Source organism: Balaenoptera acutorostrata, chromosome 1, assembly GCF_949987535.1.
Source record: "Balaenoptera acutorostrata chromosome 1, mBalAcu1.1, whole genome shotgun sequence".
NCBI classification, from domain to species: domain Eukaryota; kingdom Metazoa; phylum Chordata; class Mammalia; order Artiodactyla; family Balaenopteridae; genus Balaenoptera; species Balaenoptera acutorostrata.
Window position 1 is genome coordinate 86213267 of NC_080064.1, and position 23990 is coordinate 86237256.

The 23990-nt window shown below is 36.6% G+C and overlaps 1 protein-coding gene across 1 annotated transcript in view; it reads right to left on the reverse strand.

The window, feature by feature from the left end:
* The window catches only part of DPYD (dihydropyrimidine dehydrogenase), an 808008-nt gene that overhangs the window by 24541 nt on the left and 759477 nt on the right, over window positions 1–23990 (reverse strand). The gene's annotated exons all lie outside the window — the stretch shown is intronic.

The following is a 23990-nucleotide window of genomic DNA, read 5'->3' on the forward strand; positions in this document are numbered from 1 at the left end:
GACACCACTGAATTCCAAATGTTCTGTGTCTGCCTGGAACCTGGAATTGCTAAGTCTCTTTTCAAAGACTGCAAAAATACCACCACCACCCCCAGCTCTCCTGCAGAATAAAGCAGATTTACCTAGCCAATGAAGGCTTGGAAAACTACAGCATTCCAAGGTCATCCTGATCTCTGCCCTAGCAAGTAATTAGGTGAAAAAATCACACTTGTTTTAAAACGCTGGCCTCTACCTACCAGGTTGCATAACACTCTAGGAATATGAGTTCTCTGGTCCTTTAGAGATGTCACTACGGTAGGTAAACTAAACTTAAACTGTGTCCCAATTCGGCCAATCTGCAACTGAAAATTTATATTAGCAGAAAATATTCATGTGGAACTATCTAAGATTGTTACTTCCATTACCAATTTACTGTAATTATGTCAACAAGTTGAGCAAATAGAAACAATGTTATGAATGCCAAATTAATACACACAATTAAACCAGAACTATATACTTCATCTCTGCACTTTAATGCTTTTCTAAATTACAATATTTAATGATTACAGTACTATGAAATGATATGACAGAGAGAGAAAATATATGAATATGTTGTATCTATTTTATCGTAAAATAAGTGATGCTGTCTTGTTAAAAAGCATAAAATAGAGTATAAAACAAATCCTCAATATTATCACATATGTAAGCCCCTTTAATGTAGAAAAGACAGTGCTTGCTTGTCCTATTATGAAATGATTCTTCTCCTAGGGCAGGTGAGGTGTTACGGATTACCCTTGGTGCCAAAGAAATGCCCCGAGGGTCCTTTCTTTGGTGATGCACGTCCACTTGATATAAATCTTGTCAGAATATCAATCTCCCCACACTTCTCTTACACATCAAGGACACCTCTACCCTAATCTTATATCCTTGAAGATTATTATCAAGACTTGTTAGTGTGAAACGCATGACCTCTGAGCCTAGCAGATCCCTCGTGATGAAGGCCTAGCAGATCCCTCGTGATGAAGGCAAGCTCTATGAAAATCTGAACCATTATCCTGATTCCTTGATGGGGCCTTACCCCTCAACACTATCTCATTCCACCTAAATGTTCTGTAAAATTATTCAAAAGAAATTATTCTCAGAACTTTTTAATCTATCTTCTTTTAAACATAGACCAGAGGAGATATTTTTTTCCATTTAGATTATTCTTTATCCAGAGAAAAATAAAGCAGTTAAATTTAAACTGTGATGATTTCAAATTGTTCCAATAATGGTAATAATAATAATAATAATTAATAATAGGAAATCCCTTGATTCAGAATAGAATACAGCCTGAATAGACACCAACCACCTGATGTTTTCTGTAACTTTTTTGCCATGGTTGACCACATTTACCATATTTAACTAATGCAGCCTTTCCATAACTAAAGGTGCTATGATTCTAATGTGCTAATCTTTTATAACTAGTCCTAAGGAGAGGTTTTCAATTTAACATAGAGATTCCTATAGGATTTTCTTTGTGTGTGGGTTGAAGAATCAGTGGGAAAAAAAAAAAAAACTGTTGCCAAAGTTTTCTTTAAATTGAAAGCACACCCACACAGAATATCAGTGACTGCCCCCTGGCCGTTCTGCCATTTATCTCCAAATCAAAGAGGGTCTATTTGCATGTAGCTTCTCACTGCCATATGGAGATCCCAGAGGCCGAAGTGTTGTAGTACCAGGTTCCAAAACTTCAAGCCTGCCATAGTCATTTTGCTTTCTGCATTAGTATGAGAAATTTCACTGCCTTTAAAAAATTATTATTATATCGCACGTTAGAATGCCTCTAGGAGAGCTGAGAACTGAACATTTGAAAAGTTAAATTTTCTGCAAATAAAAAGATCAATTCTCCCTTGCACCAGAGGATCACATATTACATTTAGGCATATGTTTGTGTTCAGATCTTGCCAAAGGAACAAACCAGAGCAAAATAAAAATAAGGAAGAGTGAAGGTGAAGGCAGAGCAGGCCACTGTATATGTGTGCAATCAGCGATGATTAATAAAGCATTTAGTTCAAATCTCTGTCTGAACATATAGTTAATTGATTTCCTATTGCAGGAGGAGAAGCAGCAGGGCCTGACAGGGTGAGCAGCAGGAGCTTTTCCTCTTCATTCATTATTTTCTTGCAGAAAAAGTTGTAGCCTGCGGTAACTCAAAGAGAGCAGTTTTGAGCGTCATGCTATATTTCTTAAACAAAGAAAAAAGTTCTTTAGGACTCTCGAAAGCTGCTTTGTAACTGATGAGCTGAACAAAGCTCAGAAATGGTGTGATTTTTGTTTCAATGCTTTCTCCAGGGATTCATCATTGATGAATTTGTCCTCACCAGAAAAGCTAAATCCTACTCATTTAAAGATAACAGTATCTCACACTAAAACTGTCTCTGTCCAGATATTAAAAGCATTACACTGCCGATAGAAAAGTGACAACATAATGAATCAACAAGGATACCTTAAGCCAGCAAAGCTTTAAGGTAAAGAGGTCTATTTGGAGTATAATTTATTCATGGATCAATCTAAAGGTAATTGAGCATATTATGAAGTAGAAGAGGGTTCTTGTTTCTAATAGAAGCAGGCACTAGTATCTTCCAGTTTAAATTGCATAATTTTTATGAGAATGGCCGCAAGTTGGCTAATAGCACTGGTCTATAGTGTTGTAAGAGATCAACTCTTATTTTCCTAATCATACTCTCTCATCTGATTTGAAACAATGAGGGCAAGAAAAGTAATTTCTTTGATATTCAAATGGTAATAAGTTAAAAGATAAAATGATTTCAGGTTTATACTGAGTGCAAGATATATATATGTATATATATAGTGCATATACTGTAAATATATACACACACACACACACACACACACACACACACTGAGTGCAATATATATCTGTGTGTATTTTAAATTGTATATATATTTTGCACTCAGTATAAACCTGAAATCCAAATATATATATGTCTCATTTCTGTGTGTATACACTGACAGATTGAAGAATAAATTAGAGGTAAAGGATATAGTATGCTTCACGACTAAGAATTTATTTTATATTTTTTACAAAAACACGTTCACATATGACTTAGTTACACTATCTATCTTTTGTCATTTATTCAACATATACAATATCAAATGCCTACTCTGGGCCAGGAACTGTCCTTCGCTACATTAAAGGTTGAATAATTTCCATACGTAATGTGTGTAATTATCATTGCGAATAATTTTATAAGTATCTCCTGTCATTCATTAAGGGGTGGTGTCAGGCTGAATTATATGTCAAGTATATCTGGTTATTGCAGTTATCTAAAGGCATTGTACACAAAGCTCCTTGGAAAACTATTTAATCTCAATCAAATGACCAACAAAGAGAAAAGTGAAGAAAACAAACTTTCAAAGAGTTGATCTTTAACAAAACTCAGAAAGGCAACGGAGTACTCTTGGATAGCTAAAATAAAAAATGCAGGAGCACGATGGCTGGGAACCTGGGTTCTCTGAGTGTGTTCCTAGTACACCCTAATTTCTTTTTTTTTTTTTTAAACATCTTTATTGGAGTATAATTGCTTTACAATGGTGTGTTAGTTTCTGCTTTATAACAAAGTGAATCAGTTATACATATACATATGTTCCCATATCTCTTCCCTCTTGCGTCTCCCTCCCTCCCACCCTCCCTATCCCACCTCTCTAGGTGGTCACAAAGCACCGAGCTGATCTCCCTGTGCTATGCGGTTGCTTCCCACTAGTTATCTATTTTACATTTGGTAGTGTATATATGTCCATGCCCCTGTCTCACTTCGTCCCAGCTTACCCTTCCCCCTCCCTGTGTCCTCAAGTCCATTCTCTACGTCTGCGTCTTTATACCTGTCCTGCCCCTAGGTTCTTCAGAACCTTTTTTTTTTTTTTTTTTTTTTTAGATTCCATATATATGTTAGCATACGGTATTTGTTTTTCTCTTTCTGACTTACTTCACTCTGTATGACAGACTCTAGGTCCATCCACCTCACTACAAATAACTCAAATTCGTTTCTTTTTATGGCTGAGTAATATTCCATTGTATATATGTGCCACATCTTCTTTATCCATTCATCTGTTGATGGACACTTAGGTTGCTTCCATGTCCTGGCTATTGTAAATAGAGCTGCAGTGAACATTGTGGTACATGACTCTTTTTGAATTATGATTTTCTCAGGGTATATGCCCAGTAGTGGGATTGCTGGGTCGTATGGTAGTTCTATTTTTAGTTTTCTAAGGAACCTCCATACTGTTCTCCATAGCGGCCGTATCAACTTACATTCCCACCAACAGTGCAAGGGGGTTCCCTTTTCTCCACACCCTCTCCAGCATTTATTGTTTCTAGATTTTTTGATGATGGCCATTCTGACCGGGCACACCCTAATTTCAATCATTGTGCACTTGGCATGATGCAAGGAAGTGTGGGAGACAGACATGAGAGGTCTCTGCTCTGTTCTGTCTGAATTCAGTTACTTTTCTTCTTCCCTTCCTTCAATTATCACAGTAATCAATTACTTACATTTGATCCTGATTTTTATTCCAAAATCTGCTTTCACATGGCTTACATTCAGAAACTCAGGTTTTCCCCATGAATAACTGGCTTGTAATACTTAATCACTCATATAACAGTAAGCCATTTTTCATGATATTATCAGATTTGGACAGTGGAAAACAATAAGAAGACAAAGAGAGAAGGACCGTCTGTACATTATATTGCCATAGTACTATGTGGTGCCCAGTGGTGCAAATTGGGACACTGGAGTTGGACATGCAAAATATATGAAATTAATGAAATATAACTCTTAGTTTAACCTGATAAATTTAAGTGGACAACTTCTGATCAAAAATGCAACATCTATAGCAGTCAAAAGCAAAGATAACTCATGCTTCATAGTGAAAGCAGAAAGCCAGCATTTGCATAGTGGATAGGATACTGATTTAGAAGTCAAATTCGCATTAAAATCACAGTTTTACACTCATTAGCTGTGTGACTATGAGCCAATTACTTAACCATTCTGCTACTAATTTTCCTTATCAATGAAATGAGAATGATAGTATCTAACTCACGATACATTTAATGCTTGGTATAAGCATTAAATGGAATAATATTTGTAAAGTGCATGCCTGCCAATTTATTCCCACAAGCCTTAACTGCTTATGTTGCATTGTGTACCAGGCTCTGTATTTCCATGTTTGCTCATGCTACAACGAGCCCACCCTGTCTTTTTTACCTGGTACACGCCCGTTTGGCGTTTTCCTCTCAGCTCGGTATTCACAGCATTGCAGTAATGTCCTTTACTGACTCCCCTTTGTCCCCAGTGTTAGGGGCCCCTTGCAGTGCTGCAGAGCACTCTGGGTACTTTTTAGCCTTGCACTTATGCCACTGCCTTATCACTATTCGCCTCTGCCTCCATCTTCTCCACTTGAGGTCCTGGTTAGTTTTTGATCCAGCACATAACAGGTATTCAATATGTTTTTTTTCCCCCTTGCTTTTGGCTTGTTGCTTAGCTTTTTTCTCAATAGGTTTTTCAAAACTTGGAAAATTATTGAATGAATGCATGCATGAATATCTTGAATGTATTTTAAAAATCCTGCTGGTTGTTTGAAATGTCAGACAATCCCAAACAATTACTTTCAGAAAGAAATTAAGTTACAGAAATAGGTTCCTTAAAATTAAAAATTATATCATACTTACACAACAGCTGTGATTCATAAATTAAAAAAAAAACACTTGTAGAGTGCAAGACACTTACAATTTATATATAAAAGACACTCTGTCTCCTTAAAGAGCCTGTAGTTAATAGCAATTGCAATACTGCAAGACAGAGGCTGTGGCACAGGTGACCCAGGATGCCAGATGAACAATGACAATGTGCCCCTAACCCCAGCTGAGAGGACAGAACTTTTCTAGAAATGACATCCGAGCTGAGTTCTGAAGGAGAGGGTGAAAGTCGGCTGGCAAGTAGTGAAGTTGGAGGTGTGAGGGTCAGGAGAGGGGAGGAAAATCCTCCAAGTGGAAGAAACACCAGAGGGAGAAGGGTGATACTTTGGAAGAGATGCTGGGAGCCAGCAGACTGCTGACCCTCCGCTCCGTGTTTCATAAGATACAAAGGGTGAGCAGCTTCTTCCGTGAAGGGGAAGCAGAGCACATTTTGTTGTGAAGTGATAAAGTCGGGATGTATGTTAGGAAGAATGTCAACCAAGAGAAGAAAATCTAACATGAATGGAATGTCAGCAAAGGATGAAGGAGATTAAGACTTGCTTTTTGCCAAGGACTGTGCAGGTGCTGGAGCTGCAAAGACAACTAGGAGGTGGTTCTTTCCAAAAGCAGTTTATGACCTGTAGGAAGACTGACTCATATTCAATGGAACTGAGGTGAGAACGTTATTGTTTTATATTGAAATATCATTTAAATGATGTATAGCAGATTCCTCTAAAGAAATAAACTTCATTGCTTAAAGCGATAACTTTTAAAGCAATACCTTTAGCTTGGAGTTCGGGAAATTAAGCCCTGATGGCATGATTGAAGAGAAACAAAACCAAAGAGATGGTCAAACCACTATGCATGAGAAATACAGAAGAATTTTGAAGCAGAGATGCAAGAGGGAAGAGATATGGGGATATATGTATATGTTTAGCTGATTCACTTTGTTATAAAGCAGAAACTAACACACCATTGTAAAGCAATTATACTCCAGTAAAGATGTTAAAAAAAAAAAAAAAGAAAGCAGAGAGGAGAGGGAAGAGGAACGTGCATGAAGAGAAGGAAAAGCGAGAGATGTAGAGGGAGAAAAGCCTACTGATGTGATGACTGGAGTACTTCTATAACGAGGAAGCGCTAATATCCAATTTTAAGCAATCCAAATCCTCCTCTATGACCCCTAAAACTTTAAAAATGTCTCCTACCCACTTACATATCCTGGAGAGAAATTTGGAAGAAAGTCAGGGAAATAGGGTTGAGTTTCATGGTTGGATTGGCATATAGCTCAAAGAATAGAGACCAACGAGAGATAAGATTTGAGGGAGATTCAGAAATCAGTGGGAATAGGAATTTATTGCCAGAAGTGACATAGAGAACATAATCTCTAGGAATTTTGTAGCAATATCCAGAAGGATGGGACTGGTTGATCTCAGGTGACATTTGGGTTATGTAGGTAATTATAAGGAAGAAAGGGATAAGCAGAGGAAGAGATGCACACACAGTTTGATGTAACCCTGATCTAATGAGCAATTAGTTCCAACTAAGAGACTTCTTAGTGAAGGAGGAATTTAAATTGTGATGAAAGATTATAAAAGGGAGAAATAGTGTGTGGTGTTGGAAAGGGGGAAAAAAAGAGAAAGGAATGGATGAGTAAAGGGTTGAAACATTAAGAAACTACAGAATGAACTTATTCTTACATGACTAAAACAGAGTACGTGCCTGAGGAATAGTAGCAGGTAAAGCTGGGAAATCTATGAAAGGCTCTGAATTCTGGGCAAAGCAGTTTGGATTTTTATTCTTCAGGGTGTAGGGAAACACCAGATATTTGAAAATATGTAATCAGGTCTTTGTGGTGGCAGAAAGAAGGATGAATTGTGGGTAGGTGCTTTGGAAAAAAGAGGAGAATGATCCAGAATGTTGGAGATGGGATTCCGATTGTAGCAGAAAAGGGAAATAGATGACATAACATTTTTTAAAAGATTATACAGTACTCTGGAAAATAGAGAGCCAATACTGACTGCACATCCCAACTCCAACAGTACACATTGATCTTCACTCCCTCACAACCCACCAGCTGCTGCACCCCTGCTCTGACAGGGACTCCTGCCTGAAACCACCTACCTTTCATTCTTTCTGACACAGAACCCTCTCTGACAAACTTGTGTCTCTACCTCTTTGCTGCTCATCTTTCTGCAAATGACCCCTCCTCTCTTACCATCCCCTGCTCAATCAGAGTCTCAAACATTTTCAAAATCACATGGGAAGTGTGTTCATGGGTGGCTTCATAGGCTGTGAACTACAGAAGAGTTACACCCTAGTGAAAATGAACATAAAACAATGGTGGTAGGGAACCTGGGAGGGATGAAATAGGATTCGTTTTTCTTTCCTTGCATTCTGGAGGACTCCTGCTTGTGTTTTGTAGTGATGATGAAGTGGGGGGAGAAGTGAAGGAAATCAACTTCCTCAACAATAGCTCTAGTGAGAGGTGATTGTAAGTTCTATACAGGAAGGAACTGCACCATCATTATTATCTTCATCAAAATCAGCATATTTATTGAGCATCACTATACACCAAGCCCTTTGCAAAGCGCATGAGTACCTAATCTCTTCTTCATTGCAACCCCATGAGGTGGGTATTGTTCTTGTCCCCATTTACAGATGAGAAAACTGAGGCTCAGAAAGGCTAAATAACTTGCTCTAGTTCTCTTATTAATAAATGGCAGAGCCAGGATTCAAATCCCTGTCTGCCAGATGCTAGACTCTCTGCTACGCTGTCATTCATATTTCGATGTAGTACTTACAAAGCTTATTAAATGAGTATTTTATGTATTTTTGATTGATATAAAGAAGCATACTACACATATATTCCATTCCTTGAAATCTATGCTTCCTGTTTTTCTTTTTCCACAAACTGTGAAGTGAAAAACACCTCACACAGTAGACATCATTAAAGAAAATGCTGAACACATGCCACGCAAAATATCTGTATTAGTTTAGTCCTGTTTATTACTGGCCTCAAGTTTAATGAGCTCAAGTTAATACAGGTGAAAGGCCAGAGTGTTACATGTAGCGGTTAATGAAATACCATAGAGCTGCTGAGAAAATGATTAGCAGCCAAATGTGAATTTAATATACTTCATTCTCAAGATGCAGCGCCCCGTGGGAGGCATCTTTCTGGGGGAAATAATGTGGTACATTGGAAGTAGCACTTGCTTCCGAGTTGGGAGATGGGGCTCCGATCTCAGCCTTGCTGTCAGCTCTCCTTGTGACCTATGGCAGTGCAGTGACTCCTTCTTAGTCTCAGTTCTCTTATCTGTAAAATGAGGAGGTTGGACCAGATAATGTATAAGGTTCCTTCCAGTGTGACGTTCTGTTTTGTTTTCAAATTCAGTTAGAAATCCTCAGGGCTTCTGCCCAGGTAGCATCACATAGTCTGTGGATGAAACGTTGGATTGAGTCATAAATTATATTGATATATACCTCTTTCCCTCCTATTTAACTATAGAACATTCTGCATCTGTTGAAGCTGTAAAATATGGATATTATAAATAATGTTTATCAGACTCCTAAGGTTGGAGTTAAACTGTTTTAGGCTTCATCAGTACAACCACAGATAGCATTGCTATTTTATCTCATTATTAAATAACGAAATCTGTATAGATAATTAACAGAAATAAAAACAATTTTAAAGAGAAAGCTATTATAATCTGTATAAATTGGGAAATTCCTACGATCACAACTAACACTACACTGTAATTATCTTTACAGAGTTTGATGTCTAGCTACAAACTCACCTGAGACATACTCTATACAAAATCAACTACACACATATTAGAAGTAGATATGAGTGATAACAGGCATGAAATTGCCAAGTGAGTAAGATTAAAACACAAATACACTTCGACTGCATTTGTGTATATTCAAAATTTTAGGTTGTTAAGGGAAAATAGAGCCTTCTACTAAAGCAGTGCAGTATACAGAATGGTCACTTGTCTTGGGATGCAGAGACTAAGACGCTTAGTTTCTAAGACAAATCACCTGCCCTCTGTGAGCCTCAGTTGTCATCTGTGTAAAACAGAAATAACAATGACCACTCTTCCTTCCTACTCTTCATAATTTTTTGAAATAGGAAGGAACTAATAGATTACTAAAATACAGCTTTTACCATTTTAAAAACTATAAAGCAGCATAGAACCCGTGTTATTTTAATATATTGAATACAAATATGATTTATGCTCAATATGATAAACAATATAAAGATGAAGTATGCTGCTGAATTATAAAAATGGCACAAAATACTAGCTACACATGAAGAAAGACTTCCTGAGCTATAGTTCTTCCAATGCTTTAGGACGACTTGAATGAAATAATTGGCTTTTGAAATCCACCTTCAAAATGCTACTGCTTTCATGGCTAAATATTGCATAGAATGTCAAGGGCAAACACCAATAAGGGAAAATGGAATAAAAATTACTTCATTCAATGGTATGGAAGCAAAGGAAAACAGAAAAATGGAGTGATGAAGAAAATGGGACTGCTATAAATATGAAAAAAGCATTCAGGATTCAGGCTATATTTGGAGCCAGAGTAGAAGATTAATCAATCTTTTCCATATTTATTCAATATGATACCTAATATTTCCCTACACGTAAACACCTGGATGACTGCTTTAAGCCTTCTTACCTCAAAGTGTGGCACAAGACAAAAACTGTTACATTTTGATCCAATCAAAACTATTTGGGGTTACATTTCAGGACATACTGGAAAAAAGATCATCATTTTGAAAGTCAATTTTTAGGGTTTCTATCCTAAGCAGGAGATTTATATTGGAGAGAAAATAAAAGTAAGGGCAAGTTTTTAGTTGAAAGGAAAAGACTTTTCTAACATAATTAATTATCATGCTAGTAGGAAGTATTTAACATGGGAAAAGAATCTTTTATATGCATGGCAAAGTGCTCCATAAACAATAGCTTCTGCATACAGAATAGAAAACACTAGCTAACACCCATCTGTAATATCAGACTCATATCCAAACCTAGGTCACTACTGAAGGCAATCCTTGCCCCACAGATTTGGATTTTCCTCTCTGTCTCTTCCACATCACTTTCTAAACCATAATATCGTTATTTATGTATTTTCTATTTTTCTGAATAGATCATAAATATTTGAGAACAGGATACTTTTTTAACATGTTTTATCATTCCTCTTAATTCTTTACATATAGTTGGCTTTAATTAAATATTTGATGAATGAATGAAGGATTAAAATCAACAGAAAGCTGTGCTGACAAGAAATTTCAGCTAACCATATGTGGTCACAGCTTAATGATGACAATAAGTGATCTAGTCTAAACACTTTTCATATAAAATATTCAGAAAGATTCTCTCTATGCACAATGCTGGGCAAGAGTGGGATTGATCTAATGCCTAATGACCAGGCAAATAAAATTTAGCCTGGTCCATAATATTGCATAAACCAATCCCTGATAATAACAGGGAATTGTAAAAACAAATAGCATTTGTAGTGATAAGGTATTGTAAGGTATAGTTCCAGCAATCAATTTAGATTCAATCGCTTAGAGCTCAACACAAATAATTTCTTTGTATTTTCCAGGTTCTTTGTTTAAAGTTTTCTATCAAGAAAATAGTAATGACCAACTATTTCATTTTCCTATCGATAACAAAAAAATCAAACAACAAAACATTTTATAGACCATAGTTACAAAAACCATTATTTTATTAAAAATTTACTTTGAACAATTGTGAATCTAGGCAATTATCACATTAAGTCAAATACTCAGCTTCAGGGAAAGAATAATCCACTTGATTCTGTGGCCTTTACGAAGGCCATATGGCTATGCAGTACATGCTACTGTTCTTTTGACCCCCTACCCCAGCCATTGGCTGCCATAGTCTTTTATAAAGATGAGCCTAATGCTTTGCATTGGCTAATACCACAAAATGAGGACAGCAGTCAAAGAAACCAGCCATTAGTACATAATTTTCTGAGCTTTATCAGACATCAGCCAATTGTTGAATATCACATGTCCTAAGAAGCATTAGCACCAAACTCTAAAACTCTTACGTAGCTCTAAATTTCTAAAACCATAAAACTATAGCGGTTATGGTTTTAGAAATTGTTTTTGTGTATTATTTCAATTTCCACAATAACATGATTATTATAATATTGCTGAAACTTGAGGCCCCACAGATGTGGCAAACACTTAATGCCCAAGTCCACATAACAGTAGGCAGCAGAGCAAACTCAAACCTAGGTCTCCCAACTCCAAGCTTAGCCCCTTCTCCTCTATATTGACTGGCCATGTCCTTCCCAAGCTTTTTAGCTGCTATTTCACCTAAAATTACTGTATGGTTTTTGGCATTTGACCAAGGGAAAGATCTAATAAAATGTGTTCTTGTGGAAGGCTCATTCTATGTGCTAAGCATTGAAGATATAACAGAGGGCAAAGTAGATATGATCCCTATCCTCAGGGAGTCTTTAGTAGTTTGTCATGTAATAGGATTAAACGTAAATAAATAATCCTATGAATATATACAACATTTATCACAATTTTCAATGATATATAGTTACCTGATTATTTGTTTAAAGTCTAATCCTATCAGACAACAACCTCTAACCCTTTGCTTTACTCACCAGGCAAAATCTTAGCCCGTATTTAACCCAATTATCCAGCTATTCTATATTTACACTTGAAAACTGAATATGGCTGGAGAATATGACTGCTCTCCATCCCCCAAATGGCACTAAGTACTCAATAAGCCTTGGTACGTTACCACTGTCATTCTTGAGCTTTCTCACTACAAAATGACATTCTTATACCTTCTTTCTCCTCCTAAAAACAAAACTGCCACTCTTTCTCATTGTTAGTTGATGATCTTGGTTAAAGATCATTACATTATTGGTTAACATTTTTGAAGTAATTGTTGTATTCTAAATTTTATAAATCCACCTCATCTGTACTATCATCCTTCATCTTTTCTTCTTGCTATGAGGGGAAGCGTCCTGGTTCTTTCAAAGGCTCCACTGAGGGCTCTATTTCACATCTGCCTGGTCATCCGAAGGAATGTGCCTCTGTAATTTTTATCTCTGCCCACCCCATGATTCACTCTCACTTTTAAAAAGTATTTCCATTAACACACAGATGTGCTTTAATCTCTCATCCTGAAAACAGATACATAAAACAAATAAAATAACTCCTTTGACTCTACAGCCACTTCTAGGTATTATTTATCTACTGCCTTTTAGATTTCTTTTAAGAATGGTTAATCGTGTCTGTCCTCACACCCTCACCTCCCATTTACTCCTCAGTATACTCTTTTCAGGAATTTGTCCTCCATTCCAAACCATGGAAATGCTTTGGTAATGAGGTCAACAAACACCTTTATTTCTCAAATTACGTGGCCACATTTTTGTGCTCATTTTACTTTATCTCTCAGAAATATTCAACCTAGATAAGCCCTCCCTCCTTCTTAAAATACTACCCTTCTTTTCCTCCTACATCACTTCTGTATTTCTTTTGCTGGTTAAATCTTTCTTTGTGAAACTTAGAATATCCAAGGCTCAGTCCTAGCCACTCTTTTTCCCCCCTCTGTTGACATACTCTTTCCAAGTGATTTAATCTTGTCTTATGGCCTTAAATATCATTTAAACTATGGCTTTCAAATTTATAGCTCCAGTTCTATTCTTTAAACTGAGCTCTAGACTCTTATGTCCAGCACCTTAATTAACATATTTAATTAAATGTTGAGAAGCAATCTCAAAAATTGACATGTCTTAAGTAGATTCCTTGTTATTTCACTCCAAATAGGTTTCTTTTCCAATCTTTCCCATCTCAGATAATGGAGTGACTGCTCACCCATTTGCTCAAGTAAAAACCTTAGGGTTATTCTGGCTTCTTTCTTCCCCTTACCATCCTGCGTAGATTAATCCTTCAGCAAAACCTCCAGGCTCCATCCCCAACACACATCCCCAAACTCCCCACTCCTCACCATCTTCATTGATAGGGCACTAGTCTAAGGCTTCACTGTCTCTCACAGTGAACATGGCAATAGCCTCCTAACTGACCTGCCTGCTTTCTCTTTTGACTTTCTATAATGTATTCTCCACATAGCAACCAGAGCAGTTATCTCAAACACAAATGAGAACAGGTCACTCCTCTGCTTAAAATTCTCCAATGATTTCCCAGCACACTTAAAATAAAATCTATAAGCTTCACAATGACTGCAGATTTATCTGGTCCCCGACTACTTCTTCAGTTTTCTTTTTTACTGTTCTCCTCTTAATTCACTATACTGCAGGCACACTGGTCTTGCTTTTCTCAAGTCTTATAAATTCCTATAGGCTTAGGGACTTTACAGTTAAAGTAGGCCCTCCAAATCACACTCTGCGTATCTCCCTTTTAATAATAATCCTATAATTAATTAATTAATAAGTTCATTTCTCCATCCTCTCTAAAAGGTATGAACTACCAGAATAGGTCATTCATCAATTTTGTTCACTGATGTTTCCCCAGAACCTTGAACCCTGACTGACTCATTGTATATTCTTAGTGAATGAAAGTACTGGGTGGCAGTATATTTAGGATAAACAGTGCAGTCCTTGAACTGAGCTTGGCTTCCAATCCTGGTTCCATTATTTACTAGGTTTTTGACCTAGTCAAATTTTGCTTAACTTTCATAAAATCTCAGTTGCCTCATTCATAAAATGGGAATAATATTTCATAGGGTTGTAGTAAGGATTATATAATTTATACACTGTATATAAAATGAAGCTAGAGCTTTGTACATAGCAGGCACTTAATAAATGTTAGTCCTTGTCTTCAACATCATCATTATTATAGAAATTCCAGCAGTGTATTATAGTTTTTTCAATTATTATCTTACATGTGCTTTAGCATATTTTGCTATGGGCTTACCATTACCCTAGAATTAACGTTCCCCTCCCTCCAGTAAACTATTTTTCCATCTTTTACAAGGAAATTCAATGGATTAAGCATGTTTTACATGGTGGAAAATTGTTTATTTCACATCCAGACTGCATACCCTCTATAAAGTAAGAATTGCTCACATAGTTATATAATTTTATGCTCCGCATGTTTAAGTAAGCAAAATTAAGGAAATGAAGATTTGATAGTTGAGAAGTAAATGTAAACACTAGTGCTTAAAGAATGAAGGCAAGCCCATTCTGTAGCCTAAAGTGAATGCTGTCATCTGTAGGGGTTGGGGAAAGATCCTAAGATCTGAGCCCATTACTGCGCTACTTCACGAACATCTGGCAGTCTGTCACTTCACAGGCAACAACATCTTCTCTAAACAGAAGAGACTTGAATTCATCAGGGAATCCCATAGTACAGTATATGCTTAACTTAAGTACCTGCTTTCCGTGATTTCCATAGATTATCATATTCATGACACTGTGGAGTGAAAGCATTCTTCTCACTCTCTAACCAGAACATGAAAAAGAAATTAAAACATTGGCAGACACTTTGTCTCCAGTTTGTTGGACAAGCAAGAAAAGGACTGTCTACCCATTTATGTAAATGAAATTCTGTCAACTCAGCGCATTTTAACAAAGATGACAGCTGTCTGTCTATTAATAAATACCTGACAAGATAACAATTACATTTGGAGTTGACTGTTTTTTCTTTCAATAAATGTAGGTCAGTGGGTATTTTTAAGATTTTGTTTAAAATAAATTTTCAAACCCCAATAACTTTTCCCCCCATCTCCATTAAACCAGAAAGAGATTTCAACATGTACATTCTTGCTTTCTTAGCAGTGGTTTCAGAACATAATGGTCAAAGCCTTTTTAATATATATAACTATGAAATTAAATAGGTATGTGCTTACTGTGTATATACATACATACACACACACATATAAATATGACATCCATACTCTAATGCAATATTTTGAATTCTATAGAAAGATGTAAAACATAGTAGGCTCTCTGTTGTCCAGGAGTGGCTACTCAGTTTAGGGATTATCTGGGTTCTTGTGCTGCTTCTTCTATTTGACTTTGGATTTTTATTTCATTGTTGACTATCAGAAAGGAAGGGTAAGGGTATATAACAAATTAATTAATCTGGTTACCCATCAAGCTTTGGGAATATATTTATGAATAATATATTAATGAATAATTTGAGTTTTGGTGGATTATCTATAGCATTCATTAATCCATCCTGGCCCAATGGCCTATTAGTTAGATTTCAGAAAGTGAGTTTTTTAAACAGAATGAGGATGAGATTTTGAATTTCCTTTTATGGAAGATCATTCCAGGAGAATGTGTTTTTCTCTGTCTAGTGGAGTTTGGGAGAGGGTCTATGTTGATGTATTAGAATGCCAGTTATAAGTACTGGATAATTTTATCTTTATTTATTACAGATTAAAAGCACAATGTTGTATTTAATCACCTTTAAGATGTTATATTATTATTATGCATATTATAAGAGGAAAAGTATAAGCAAAATAAATTGTTTAAAATATTAATAAAACTTTTTACACCTTCAGATTCTGCTAATTTAAAGATGCCATCAATTAATTGCAAGACATTCTGATTCAGAGGAATTAAAATGTGAAAAAAATGCATGTCTTATAATTGATGGAATGCATTATGTTCCCCAAATACTTACTGGCGCAGTTCTAAGGTTCTTTCTCATCATTGTTAGTAGCTGTAACAATGGTATTTCATTATTCCTAGAGCAATGCTGTGTGAAAATTACATCATCATCCCTAAAATTCTATTTATAAATAAACGTCCAAATTTTAGAAGTATAAAGCAATAACAAAAACCTTATCATCAGAAAAAGGCAGGGAATAAATATTGTTTTATTTCCAGCTTTATCCCAAAAAACAATGTGAGTATCTGAAAGAAAGAGAAGGCAGAGAGGAGAACTCACTGGACGCCTCTGATTTGGGTGGAGTCCAGATCTGAATGCTCCTGAGATAGGTATCTGTTGTTTCCTGAATTCTATTGTCCCCCTATAGCTACTCTAGAGGTAGGTAGTGCCATTTTAAAAATAAGATTAATGTGAGTTCAAGAAGAAATGATCATATGCAATAGTGTTCCTTCAAAGAAAATCATGATATCTGACCATTTTTTAAAAAGCAAAATTCACCTCTTGTAATTATTATGAATGTCTTTGCATGAGCTAAATACCTGAGCAGTTGATGGACTTAGTTATTTCCAGGAGAAACTCCTGTTGATCAGAGTGCAGGGAATAATTCTAGCACAGCCCCCTGGAGATATTTTTTCTAGGACAGAATGAGCCACAGGGAGAAAGATACACAAGACAATGTCAAAAGATACAGCATCATTATGCCATTTAACGGCTGGTGTGGTTACGTCAGCCAATAGTCCTGGGAAAGTAGGTTTTCCCTGAATAAAAATGAATCAAAAAGATAATGTCATATTTTATTAGACTCAATAAAATCATAAGCAAATACCATACATTCCTGTTAGTCATCTAGTGATGGAACTGTGTATGTGATGGCACTAATGGATTCCTTAAATGTAAATTACTGCTAAATTCCTAAGTAAACCGTCCCTCACTTCAGAGCCATTGTAATCCATCTCTTATGTCAGTTGAACTGTGATGCTTATCCTTCTGATTGCACAGGCTTTACTGCTTTTCTTCATTCATCTCTCATACTCAGTAATCTTTTTACCTCACCTTTCCAAGTTTATAATTTAAAAGCAATCTATTCACTGCTGAAAAAAGGACCTTAGTGTAAATAAGATGTCTTCGAGTTATGACCAAAGAAGCCATTACTGGTTATACAATGGTCCAGGTTCTATTACACATACGACAATCTGGGGAGCCTCACTGCTCGCGCGCCTTCAGCAATGTTTCGTGTCAACACACAGAATCAAAGCTGGGTACTGACTTTGGGGTCTCCTTCTGTTCCTACTTCTTTCATATGGTCTTACATTTCACGTTTGAGAGAAAAGTCCCAGAGGGCCAAGATTGGCTGCAGTAAGTTCTTTGCTTTGTCATCAAAATGGATTTTGATTTCTTAAAAGTTGCAAAATAGTGGATTGGATAAATTGGAATTCATTCCTCAAAATCCTAGATGGCCATTAAATAGAAAATCATATACAGGAGGATTATAAGAAGTATAGAAAATGCTTACATAATAAGAGAAATAAAAAGCAGAATTAGAGCAGTATATGCAGTAGGATACTAATTTAGTTTGAGAAATTATTGTTTGTATGTGTATACACACACCTGCACACACAGTTGGGATCTCTGAGTAGTAAGATTAGCAGTGATCTTTTTTATACTCAATGTATTTTGCTAATTTTCTACAGTGAACACATATTACTTTTATAATCAGAAAAATGTTATTAAAACAAATATTGTCTTAAAAGGTATACTAATGGGAAATATTATAAAAACCTTTGTGGGAATAAAATTACAGTTATCATTATGGTAAAAATTGTTCTCTTTTTTTAAAACTATGAGCTTCAAAAATTAATTTAGAACTGTAGCTACCATGCAAATCTAAGTTGTGGGAGAAAGCACAAGCAATGATGAGACAGAAATATGATAAGCAGACCTCAGGCCAAATTCTAAAATATTGTTAAATACATATTAAATTGGAAATGTTCATCCACTTCAGCAAAGCACTGTGCACATTTGAGGTTAGAGGTGTTTATTTCTGAATACATGACTAAATTTCTGTCCTATGTGGGGTGTTGGCAAATTAATGTGCCTCCAAGAATTAAACTGTAATGTAAACTTTTTAAGAATTAAAATTCTAATACTAGCTTTTATTAGAGTGAGTTATTTTTAATTTATATTTCTGAAGGAACACATACATTTAGATAGATGTACAAATAAAATATTTACACGCACACTCAGAATAAAACTTTGAGCTACCTAAACAACTGTAGTTTTCTGAATGTCCCTGAGCCTAAAAATATTGCATCTCCAGAAGGATCTTTGGTGGCAAGTATCATCTGCACTGAACGGAGCTGAGAAGAGCTATCAAGCTAAGAGTTATCCTCACATTCAGTGTCGATGGGTCCATTTGTGGATTGAAAAAGAACACTTTTGACTGGCTAGTGATATCTTTTGTAGGCCAGTCTTTTTATGTAGAAGTCAGTGAGTATGACAGAAGTTTCACTAGAATAATAAAACCAATTTCTAAAAATATGAAACAAAGACTATACATAGATTAGAGGTCATAGAAGCAAATACATTGATGCTGGAAAAACAGGGTATCAGTAGAGAGAGGATCGTAAACAACAGTTGGTGAGACACAGCGAAGGCTTAGATTTTACAAGCACTGAGACCCATTAAGGTGATATCTACTTCCCAAACACTTAAAAACGGGTATCTGTATTTCACTAAGGCCTGCTATACACACATATATAACATGTATATGAACATATAACAATATATACTATATAAATATATATATATATTGTATGTGTATACACACACACACATAAGTACACATGGAGAGAAGCCAACTGTAATTTAAAATCCATCTTCCTCTGGAAGCAAAGGACAAATGCAAAAAAGGGAAACTGGGCATGTGCACATGATCTAAAAAAAGATAAATGAAGGAAAATATTAATGAGTCAATAAAATCTTCCCATTGCATATGATATTGAAGTTCAGAAAAAGTAGCTATGGAAACTCTGCAAATGCTGAGACATCGAATGTCATTTGAAAGCTGAATAATCTTCTGTCTAAATAATCCAGTTAAGTTACACCAATGTTTACTGAGAACCTACAATTTTTTAGGCATTGCCCTCTCTCACTGATTCACTGTTCAGCAAGGAGACTCAGGCTGACTGCACCATGGATACCTTCTAAAGGCGGCTATGCTGTATTGTACTGAGACACCAGCTTAGGAGGCACAGAGACATACAGCTGGTGTGAAATGACAGCCCTGGATCTGCTATGGATGCAGGGGAGCTCTTCTCACAGAATTCATTTCTGTACACAACCTCTTTCTTGCAACATTTTGTAGTGAAGATGAATTACTGTTATTGTCTTCTAATATCCATCCCAGCAGATGCTTGAACAAGTAACTCAGGTCCCCGTGGGATAAAAAGCATAATGACAGGTTGAATGTGCTAACACTATAGGTTTCTCCACTAAAACCGTTATTGATTAAATGCCTTATCATCATCAAGAGTCACTCATTTATCTGATGCTTTCAAGTATATGTGAATGTATGGATGAACTACTTTTTCCTGAACAGTCTTCACTAAAAGATCACTTCAGAATCATCAGCTGAAGCTTTATTAATGTAGTATAATTGCAGAGGACACTCAAAGGAAGCTAGGTCAAGCACTGTTACCATCTTTCTCATATACTGATTCAACCTATATACTGCGGTTTATCCACATTCTAGAAAGCTAATACAGAGATTAGAGGAGAAAGTTAATCCACTGTGTAGATACATTGCTTGGAACTTTTAGTATCATTGTAATGTCAAAGATGCAGTTTTTAATATTATTTGGTTTAGAATTTTGCATCTTTATTCATAAGTTGAAAATGGTCTATAATTTTTTATTGCAGTATTATCTGGTTTTAGTAGTAAAGTTGATCAAGGTTTATAAATTTATTGGGGGGGTTTTCTGTATCTTTCTATAAGCAGGGATTGTTTAAATAACATAGAAACTGACAAAACTATCAGCTATTCAGTTGCAAAACTACTCTTGCCTGATATCTTTTTAATGGTAAAATTTAAAGTTTGCTTTCCAGTTCTATAGATGATAACTGGTTACATATTTCAAAATTTTTCTTGTTTATATTTGATGAGAAATTAGCTACTCTCTCTAGATTTTATTGCCAAAGAGTTATACATAACACATTATTCTCTAATTCTCCTGTATCTGAGGTTACTTCTGTTATCATTCTTACAGAATATATTTTTACTTCCTCCTTTTTAAGTTTTAATAGTAATTTTATCTATTTATTGGCTTTTTCTTTTCAAATGTCATTTAAAAATTAATTAGTTAATTAATTAATTAGTTAATTAATTTTGGTTATTTCCCAAACAGTCCTCGCTGACACCCAGGAGAAGAGCATATTCCTTGTAGATCCAGTGTATTTCCCCCTGGTGCAGGCTGACCTTCCCTTCTCTGAGCATCCTGAGCTCTCTTTATAATCTTCAGGTTCTATTGTGAAAACACCTTCTTTCTTTTCCCTTCTATTTTGCCCCTGTCCTTAACCTTCTGCCTAGATGCTCTTTCTTTTTTTTAATTTTTTTAAAATTTTTATTTATTTATTTTTTATTTTTGGCTGTGTTGGGTCTTCGTTTCTGTGCAAGGGCTTTCTCTAGTTGCGGCGAGCGGGGGCCACTCTTCATCGCGGTGCGCGGGCCTCTCACTATCGCGGCCTCTCTTGTTGGGAGCACAGGCTCCAGACGCGCAGGCTCAGTAGTTGTGGCTCACGGGCCTAGTTGCTCTGCGGCATGTGGGATCTTCCCAGACCAGGGCGCGAACCCGTGTCCCCTGCATTAGCAGGCAGATTCTCAACCACTGCGCCACCAGGGAAGCCTGCTCTTTCTTTTTAACATTAGATTACTCTTTCTTTTCAGCATTTCTTTTTCAGGCCAGAAACTTTGGCTTCCCAGCATACAGAGCATTTAAATGTACATGTGTAGAAAGCAGTAGATGATTATAAAATAGATTCCCATGTTTCTTGGCTTCTGCAAAGAAGTAGGGATGGCAAGGGCATCAAAAACTAGATGCAGCAATAATGAGTGACATTATTAGGTTTTCTGTCTGTTTAAGTACCAGGAAACAGCAGCATCTACTGAAAAGAATACTGAGCCTGGAATCAGATTAGAAGATTAAGGTTTTAGGTCTTTGTTTAAATTATTTTTTTCTGCCAGATTCAAAAATTAAGGCTTCTATAAGGGATCTTTTACCAAATTTCTCTCTTTTTACTCAAAATATTAGAGAAGTACATACAGCCAAACCGAAAAACAAAACAAAACAAAAACAACAACAGAACTAATTGTAAGTTTTATGGTCTGGTGAATCTGCTTCAAAACTTTGTAAAAGCTTATTTGTTTATTTTTAATAATTTACCTTTCAGTGGTTTAGACCAGGTCATCTGAGGATTGAAGTTTAGTGAGAAAATTACTGTGCCAGTTGCAAATGGAAAAGAAGTTTCTAAATTTAGGTTCGTGGCTTTGGAGATCTTTGAACCTGGGATGAACCTGCTATCTGCACACTGACCTGGGCAAGGAGCACAGCTCCTCCAGTGGATACCTCTTATGTATGTAAGACAAACTATCATCATTTCAAAAAGATGTCATGACACAAAAAATAATGTAATATTATTTAGTAATAAAGGCAAAAAAACTCCTCATTGTTTTTCACAGCCTTTGGAGACAAAAGGTTCTTGCCTTCAGGTCCTGGCAATTTTGAATAAAAAGCCTTCAGTATAAAGCACACTAGGTGTGTTATTTATTGTGATTGCTAGTGACGTATGAGAGGCCAAGCAGAAGAGTATTTGAAAAGAAAGACCAATGCCGTGCATTCTATAACTCTGGCTCACAACCAGTAAGACGTCAATTTTATGCCATCGACAACACATCTCATCCCTTCAGTGTGTCCCCAGAAGTCAGGTAGGAGTTCCGTGTAACAGCCCTGCACGAGAAGACCGCTGAAGACAACGACATGGAAATCAGCACACCGCGTGTCCCACTTTGCGGCCCAGTCCCTTGATTTCCATGATTTGACAGGAGATGATATCAAAGGCTGAAGAAAGGTGTTAAGGAATAGGTGAGCAGTTAGGATCGCGAGTCACACACTGACAGCAGAGGGAGTGTCGGGCTACCCGGTGAGTGAAGCCACGGACATGGGCCCTATCATAGAAAATAGGCTTTTTGTTAAAGCTCTCAGTATCGAGAGGGAGGAGCAACCTTTCTGGCATGAATACTCTACTGCTGTGAGGATCCAGTAAAAGGTCTTCTCAGGGTTTGTTTAAAAAGGTCAGCTCAGGAACTACTGACCCCCATGACTTCATCCTGACAGTTTCAGCCCTCTCACAAAATCACTCTTGTCACTTCTAGCCTCCTGTGCTTTTCTGAAAACAAAACCCTCTACCACCTGCCGTCCATTATTCCATCAGCAAGCAACACGCGCTCTGTTCAGCTGATATTTCAATTTATTTGTGGTTAGATGTGCAATAATCCTCTGACCGAAGCCGAGGGAACAGTTTAAAGATTTAGAACAAAACAAAGCCAGTGCTTCAAACATCTCTTCGTGCAATACTTACCAGACACAAAAATGTGGCTAATTCTCATCCACACAAAAGCAAAACTAAGACACGCAGATGGTCAGTGCCTGCCCTCTGCAGAGGGAGAAGCAGGGTTGGCTCCAAGTAACAAATAATTACCCAGGTCCTTTGTAAATCAAGTTGTACCACTTCTCCTGTGAGCAACCACAAAGACGGCTGCATATATTTGCTATTAGCTCCTTCTTTGTCTGGGGATTTTGTTAATGCCCTTTCTTCATATAAGTTTGTGTCTCCTTGTTCTCACATTTGACACCAACTGAAATAGCCTCGCAGAACCTTTGTTTCTATTTTCTTCAAAATGTGTATTCCTCAATGAGGTTTCATCCTAATCTCTTCTTTTCAAAAGGATATGAATTGAACATGCAGAGAATCAGCCTAACAGGACCGATTATCAATTTCCATTTCCTTTCAGTGCCTCTGCCACCCGTGGGCCCCCTACACAGCGTTCCTTGAAGACAAAGGGTGTCTGAAATGGACAACTTTATTTTCTACACCGATCTCTCTTAGTGGACGACAGAGACTCATCGCCCATAATAAATCCTTCCTCTGACCCTTTTATATAATGCACAGCTGAGCTAAAAAGGAAATCAATGTGGCAATTTTAATTTAGCAGTTTCATTCTGTTAATTTATCTAAAAAATCCTATGCCATGACTTCCCCTTGTCAAAACAGCCAATTCCTGTAAATGTGAAAATGTGAAAATGCTTTGAGTTTCTTCCCTTTTTAAAAATAGTATGGCTGTAAAAACCATGGGTCACATACTAAGGCCTCCGTGATTTTCTCGTGAGTGCAAAGCTCCTTTTGAAATCAATGTGAGCGCAGCAAGTTAGAGAAATGTGGAGGGTCTCTAGGGAGAAAAAAATCTGGGCCTACATTGTTTGTTAGCTTTGCTAAAGATGCCTGTGAAACACTATGGAAATGGGATGCCAGGTATCTGCAGTCTGTATGTGGTGGTGAAGCCTGGTCATTTTAGTAAACTGG